Below are 7,595 nucleotides of genomic sequence, written 5' to 3'. Positions count from 1 at the left end.
GTGAGGGAAATCACTTTAGAACATTTAATGAATGAGTTTGTTCCTTGGTCAAGATCAGATCAGACATAATTCCCAACAACAAGGTTTAAGAATCTATTACCATTTCTGTACTTGACAGAAGACGGGGCCAACAAGTGCTGGAATCTGATGTCATGATGGTGCTGATGGGAACCATTAAGGGAGAGATAAAGGGCAGATGGAACCGGATGGGGGAGGGGATCCAGTGGTGAAGTGTGTGGGTGGAGAGGAGATGGAGCCGGGAGACAGAGGGAGAGGAGAAAGGGTGCTGGAGAGGGGAGATGGGAGAGGAAACAAAAATGTGAGTATTAGAGGTGGTTCAGAAAGAGGGGGAGAGTGCAACACAGAAGGTGTATGTTTCCTCAAATTAGAATATTCCATGTACATACCAATGGTTGTAAACTTTCCGTGGTGGAATATAAGGTGGTATTCTTCTAAACGCCTGGCTATACTAGAGTAGCCAGCAACCCAAAGGCACAAGTATTGAATTTCCTAATTTCAAGTTGTCTCAGACTGATGATCCAGTTCCCTGCATTCTCCCCTTCCTCGGCTCTTCCTTTCCCTCCCACACTCTCCCTCAGCCAGATGATGCAGCTAACTCCATGTTGGTTCCCTCATTCCCTCAAGGCAATCAAGTCCTTTCTCTGAATTTCATTTCTCATTAAATTCCTCTCCGAGTGGATCCCCACAGCCTCCAGAGCTCCAAGCTCTTTACTGTAGCTCAGCTCTCTGTTTCCATCACTTTGCCATTTCTTCTTCAACACAGTGCCTCTGCTTTTCATCAGCCACTGACCCACTTCAGTTCCCTGTGGTGATTTAAACATGGCTCCTGCATCCATGATTTGCCTCACTCATGGATTATCCCCTTCAAGGATAACATGATCCCACCCTTCCTTGAGAGATAATTTACGCATCACCAGCTGTTCTATCAAGGGACCCTAACCTCTGTCTGTTGGTATATATGTGTGTCCTTTTGTAATTGCCAAGATCTATGAGACCTCTGCCACCCTACATTCAAAATAAAGGAAAAGTGATCACATTTGTTTTTATTGTGGTGACAATCCCTTAGTTGATATAGAAAGTTTACAATAACTGTACAGTAATGTCTGGCACTATGATATCCTCCCTCTCTACACTTCACATCAAAAGATAAACCCCAGTCTCACAACCATCTTGGTGGAAAGTCCACTGACAAAATGATGGGCACTGGCAGGAGTAGCCCCGGTAAGAATGATGGAAATTCAGCAACCAATCTCCACAGAGAATGTTCTCACAATGTGCTAATATTCAGATTAATAACTGTTGATTTGTGGATAAATAATGGTCAGGACAATGGCAACAATTCACCTATTGATATCTGTAGATCCACGAAATGCAGGTGAGTTTAGTTTAGAGATACAGCACAGAAAGAGGCCACTCGGCACACTGAGACCCAACAAACCAGCAAACCGCGCACACTTATATACACACTCTAGAGGCAATTCACATTTATACCAAGCCAATTATCCTACACATCTGTACATTTTTGGAGTGTGGAAGGAAACCAAATATCTCAGAGAAAACCCAAGCGGTCAAGTGGAGAATGTACAAATTAGGTACAGACAGCAGCAGTAGTCAGGATCTAACCTGGGTCTCTGGCACTGTAAGGCAGCAACTCTGCCACTGCACCACCGTGCTCAGAGATTGCGGGCAACATATCAGTGATTATATAATCTTATAGATACAACCTCCAACAGTTTAGTTCTCCCTCACTTCTACACCTGAGTGAGAAATGAAATTTCATTTTTTAGTAAAATCGTTATTGCTAGTTGTTATAATTCTGAAATACAAGCTGAAGGGACAACAAATATCCCAGCAATGGTCATTTTTGTTGTTGCATCATTCATCTTCATTGTTTTCCCACAATATCTATGGAAGCTGAATACAGATGTTGAACCGGTGTGAAGAAGACTGATTCTCACTTTTAAGTAATGGCAGGAAATGCAATGCATTTAAAAGCTTGATGTAACGATTATGTTAAGTCTGAGCAGGTATAAAGGTGGAAAGCTACAAATTAGTTTGAAAGTCAATTCCTGAAAGCGGCCTTGGTGACATTGATGGGTTGAGAGAGTGTTGCTGATGCTATTACTTTCTGCTGGTCTTTTAGGCGACTAGATGTCCAGGTCCGGAACCAGGAAGACAATCGCAAACCAGCTGGACTTCACTGTGATCTATGCTGGAGCAGTGAAGTGTGTGACATGTGCTGAAAATGTCCATAGCAGCGAGACAAAAGAATATAACTCCTTTCAGCATCACAGTTACTGAGGCACAGGGGTAATCAGGTAAAAATTCCCAACCAGATTTTTATTAAAATTATTTCTGTTTTGTTCATCTGATGTTTCAAAATGTGACCTTGCATGAATTCCACAACAAAACACTTCAGGTTTTACACAATAATGAGCTGGTCTGGCACCCCAGTGATTCCCCCGTGGGAATGGTGAACGTCTCCTGACCCTCTCACTAACCCTCATACAGAACCAGCATGCTGCAAACATCAGCCCTACCCCACTCTCTGTCACATTTCTCTGTCCACCAGCTGCCTCCTTCCTCTCTTTGCATCCAATTCCAACCTTCCCTTCAAAGAATTCCCACCATCCCTCTCCCATTCGCACCCATTGGTTCCCAGCCCTTCCCTCTCCCTGGGTCCGGCTACCAGCAGAATGCTGATCAGAAGCCCGAGTCCGGAGCAGCTGGAATCACTTCAACCTGAAGAAGAGTTCTGACCCAAAACATCACTTATTAATCTTCTCCAGTAATGCCCCACTGAGTTACTCTTACTAAACATATTAAATTCATTCTTTCAGTATTGTGTATCTGTCAAACAGAGATGAACAGGCAGCTGCTCCACAGGGGGACTTTCTTGAAGCTTCTCCTTGAACACTGAAGCATTTTGTACAAGAGAGATTTTTGCCATGAACTACAATTCTTCACAGACTGTGCTTGTTATAACACAGGATGTTATAATAAGCACCAATGGTACAAGTGTATACTCAATATCTAATATGAGATATTGACACATACCCAAAATAACATTAAAATTGGCATTACTTGTATGAACGACTTTTCCTTTCTCCCGCACTTCACACACATACAGCTTCCCATCCTCCACTGTAACATGTTGGGTCATCAGATAGACCGTGTTATTCAGACGGATCTGATCTGTGTTGCTCGTGTTCTGCTGTGATTAGTCCATTGGTCTCCACTGAAGACTGACTGTATCTGAGAGTCAGGAGATGGTGCAGCTGTGACGTCACTGCCCAGCAGAGGGCACTGTGGACTTGCCTCAACTGTGAAAAACAGATCAATGAGATTCAGAGCAAAGGTTTTAGAGCAGAGCGAGAAGGGTTACTCTCACGCAAACGTGTAGTACGCTCATGGGCAGATTCATGGGTGATTATAGGACCCATTTTAGCGACCAGTCCCCGCCATCTTGTTCCGGCCAAAGATCGGATCTTTGTTTCCGCAGCAGGGAGAGGGGGTGTGCGGCCTGGGGAGAGGGGGTGTGCGGCCCGGGGCAGCGGGGAGAGGGGCATAACAGGGGGGGGGAGACATTATAATGTGGGGGCAGGCGAGGGAGTGCCGGAGGGTGGGTTGGGGGAGAGAGTTGAGTGGTGGGATAATGCCTAGTGTGTGTGAAGTTGCGGGGAGGTTTACAATGTTTCTTATTTAATGTCCCTTGTCTAGGCTGAAATAAAGTTCATCATTGGATCAGAAGAACTATAATTGTGTGTGTTATATGATTATATATATTTATATCACATTCATGTATGTGTGTTTATAAACATTTTATTCTTTAACAAGAAATAACAGAATTATGAACTAACAGAATTATGAATCTATGAGGGTTAGTGAGAGGGTCAGGAGACATTCACCATTCCCACGGGGGAATCGCTGGGGTGCCAGACCAGCTCATTATTGTGTAAAACCTGAAGTGTTTTGTTGTGGAATTCATGCAAGGTCACATTTTGAGCCTGAAGACTGCAACGTCCAGGTTCAGGAATAGCTATTTCCCCATAGCCATCACGCTATTAAACTCAACTGGAACAAATCTCTGAACGTTAATAGACCATTATCTGTTTATTTGCACTTTATCTGCTTATTTGTTGATGCGTGTATTTATTTCTATAATGGTATATGGACTCACTGATATGTTCTGTACTCATGCCTATTATATTGTGCTGAAGCAAAGCAAGAATTTCATTGTCCCATCTGGGACACATGACAATAAACTCTCTTGACTTGACTCTTGACTTGCGGATGGCCAGCTTGGCCTGGTCCTGGAGAGAAGGTAAAAACGGGCTATGCGGTGCAGGGAAACGATTGGGTTGCAGGTTGTGGAAGGCAGACAGTCAGAAGTGATGAAATCAATAATGGTGTTAGCGGAGCTGGTCCTCACCCTCAACAACTTCTCCTTTGACTCATCCCACTTCCTCCATGCTCCAGGCGTAGCTATGGGCATCCATATTGACAGCTATGCCTGTATCTTTGTTTGGTACGTTGAACAATCCCTGTTCCAGGCATACACTGGCCATATACCCAAACTCTATCTCCATTACATTGGTGACTGCGTCGGTGCTACCTCCTGCACCCATGCAGAACTCATGGACCATCATCGCCAATTTTCAGTGGTATTCAAATTTTCTCCGAAGCCTCCCTCCCCTTTCTTGAGATCACAGCCTCCATCAGAAGAAATAGACTATTAACTGACGTCAATTACAAACCCACTGACTCCCACAACTATCTCAACTACACTTCTTCCCACCCTGCTTCCTGCAAAGACTCTATCTCCTACTCACAATTCCTCCATCTAGTCTGCACCTGCCGCAAAGATGAGTTATTTCATGCTACATAATCCAAGATGGCCTCATTCTATAGGCAATGGAGGTTCCCTTCTCCCATCATTCATGAGGCCTTCACTCATGCCTTCTTGGTACCCGGCACCTCCGCCCTTGCTCCCCCTCCTCCTAGTGACAACAGAGACAGAATCCCCCCAGTCCTTACCTTACACCCCATCAGCCATCGTATACAACACATAATCCTCCTACAGTTCCACCACCTACAACTGGATCCCACCACTAGCCACATTTCCCCAGCTCCACAACTTTCCACCTTCTGCAGAGAACGTTCCCTCCACTACTCCCTGGTTAACTCATCCCTTCCCACCCAAACCACCCCCTCCCCAAATAACTTACCCTGCAACCGCAGAAGACGCAACACCAGTCGTTATACCTCCTTCCTTGACTCTGTCCAGGGACCCCGACAGTCATTCAGGTGAGGTAGAGGTTTACTTGCACCTCCTCCAACCTCAACTACTGTATCTGTTGTTCAAGATGTAGACTCTTTTACATTGGCGAGACCAAAGGCAGACTGGGCGATCGTTTCACGGAACACCTTTGTTCAGCCCACGTGAACCAACCTGACCTCCCGGTTGCTGCACACTTCAATTGTCCTACCCATTCCTACACAGACCTTTCTCCTCGTTCTCGTTCCCCTCTATTGTTAGAGTGAGGGTAAATGCAAATTGGAGGAACAGCATCTCATATTTCACTTGGGCAGCTTACAGCCCAGTGGCATGAATATTGATTTCTCTCACTTCAGGTAGCCCCTCATTCCCTCGCTCTCCATCCCTCCCCCACCCAAATCACATTGTCTTCTCATTTTCACCCTACAAACAGCTTACAATGGCCTGTTTCCTTTATCATCATCACTTTTTTGTATATTTATCATTCATTGTTCTTTATCTCTCCACATCACTGTCTATATCTCTCATTTCCCTTATTCCTAACCAGTCTGAAGAAGGATGTCAACCCGAAACGTCACTCATTCCTTCTCTCCAGAGATGCAGCCTGTCCCGTTGAGTTACTCCAGCTTTTTGTGTCATTTGCCAGTGCTGTGGCTTGTTGGTCACTGTTTAAATGAGGACATTTCTTTTTGCACCAAGGGAAGATTGTAATCTTAGTTGTATTGTATTGCATTTATTTTTGAAATGTTTATTATATCAATGATAATATTATACAATATATTATTTCTATTGAAGTCATTATATGGCAACTAATGATATTATAATTATTTCTATTGTTGTCATTATAAGGCTACGAATCATATTATAATTATTGTATAAGATATTTCTGAGTTAGTCTTCTCCCATTGATTTTGGTTCCTACTGTTGTATTGGGGATTTATTATGTGGAATATATAAAAGTTCCCTGGTGGACATGTTGAGTTACCTTGTACTGCGATTGTCTGTGATCAAAGAAAAGTGAAGACACTAACTGTAGCCCCATTATTACACATAGCCCTGACTGACTGGAGTATTCACATCAACACACAGGTTTACACGTGACATTATTAACAGAGAAACTCATTATAGATCCATGTCTCACCCACTCACCTTTGATCCCAAATATTTGATATTGTTTCAGGATTTGCTTCCTCGGCTGTGTTTTAGTCAAAGTGAAGAATCCCGCCCATTTAAATGCTTATTTTTTAATGTCAGTTTACAAGTAGTGGCATCCACATCCACCTCCTGGTTCTTGTCTCTGTCTCTCCAGCCATCGCCCCACTGGATGGCCCAATGCTTGTCCGCTCTGCTGCCAGTTAACACTGTCTGGATTCCCTGCCCTGAGTGTGGTTCCCATTCCCAAACAATGACGTTGCTCCAGGATTTTCCGGTCCTTTTAACTTAATGCTGCCTCCATTATCCACAAAATAAATCCGATTTCTCTTTTCTGTTGGAAAGAGGAGCAATGAAGGAATTTAGAACACATTTCCTCCACCCCATGTCAGCAATTTAAGATTTTGAATTCCATTTATTTCCAGAACGTTTTGACCTTCCTCTGAAAGACATAAAGTGCTGGAGTAATCAGCGGGTCAGGCAGCATCTCCAGGGAACATGGATAGGTTACAATTTGTGTCAGAACCCTTCATCAGACAACTGTGAATCCGAAGAAGGTTCCTTACCTGAAATGTCACTTATCCATATTCACCAGAGGTGTTGTCCGACCTGCTGAGTTACTACAGCACTTTGTTTTTTTTCATTCCTGTGAATCATTGTCTGAGAAATAGATTGTTGGAGGTTGGATAAGGGAGTTCAGTATTACGCCTGCCCATGCCCAGGTCATAGGTCACTAGCTATAAAGTTTCGGCAACAGTGGTGCTGCATTGTGTGCAGACTTGTGTTTCGTCCGTGGTCGGGGTCGGAGTGCTCTTGTTGCTGCTGGGCCGTCCCATCCACGGTGTCCCATCCGTGTCCGGAGATGTCCGGGGTGGCCTTGAGCTGGCGGTGCGGCCTTGGACTTTCAGCCGTGTGGGTGGGGGGGGTGGGAAACCATGGACGGTCCATTAGCGGTTATGCAGCGCTTGCGGTTCGGCAGCGTTGGTGGTTGCGGGGGTACGGGTTCAATCCTGGCTGCAAACGAGACGCGGTTATCCAGATGAGAGCTGGTCCAGTCTTCTCCCCCCCCCCCCACCCACACGGCTGAAAGCAAGATTGACAAAAGGGTGCGGGTTTACACGGATAATATTAAATTAAAGCATGG

Source organism: Leucoraja erinacea, chromosome 11 (genome assembly GCF_028641065.1).
Source record: "Leucoraja erinacea ecotype New England chromosome 11, Leri_hhj_1, whole genome shotgun sequence".
In the NCBI taxonomy this organism is placed as follows: Eukaryota; Metazoa; Chordata; class Chondrichthyes; order Rajiformes; family Rajidae; genus Leucoraja; species Leucoraja erinaceus.
This window is presented reverse-complemented; position numbering follows the sequence as displayed.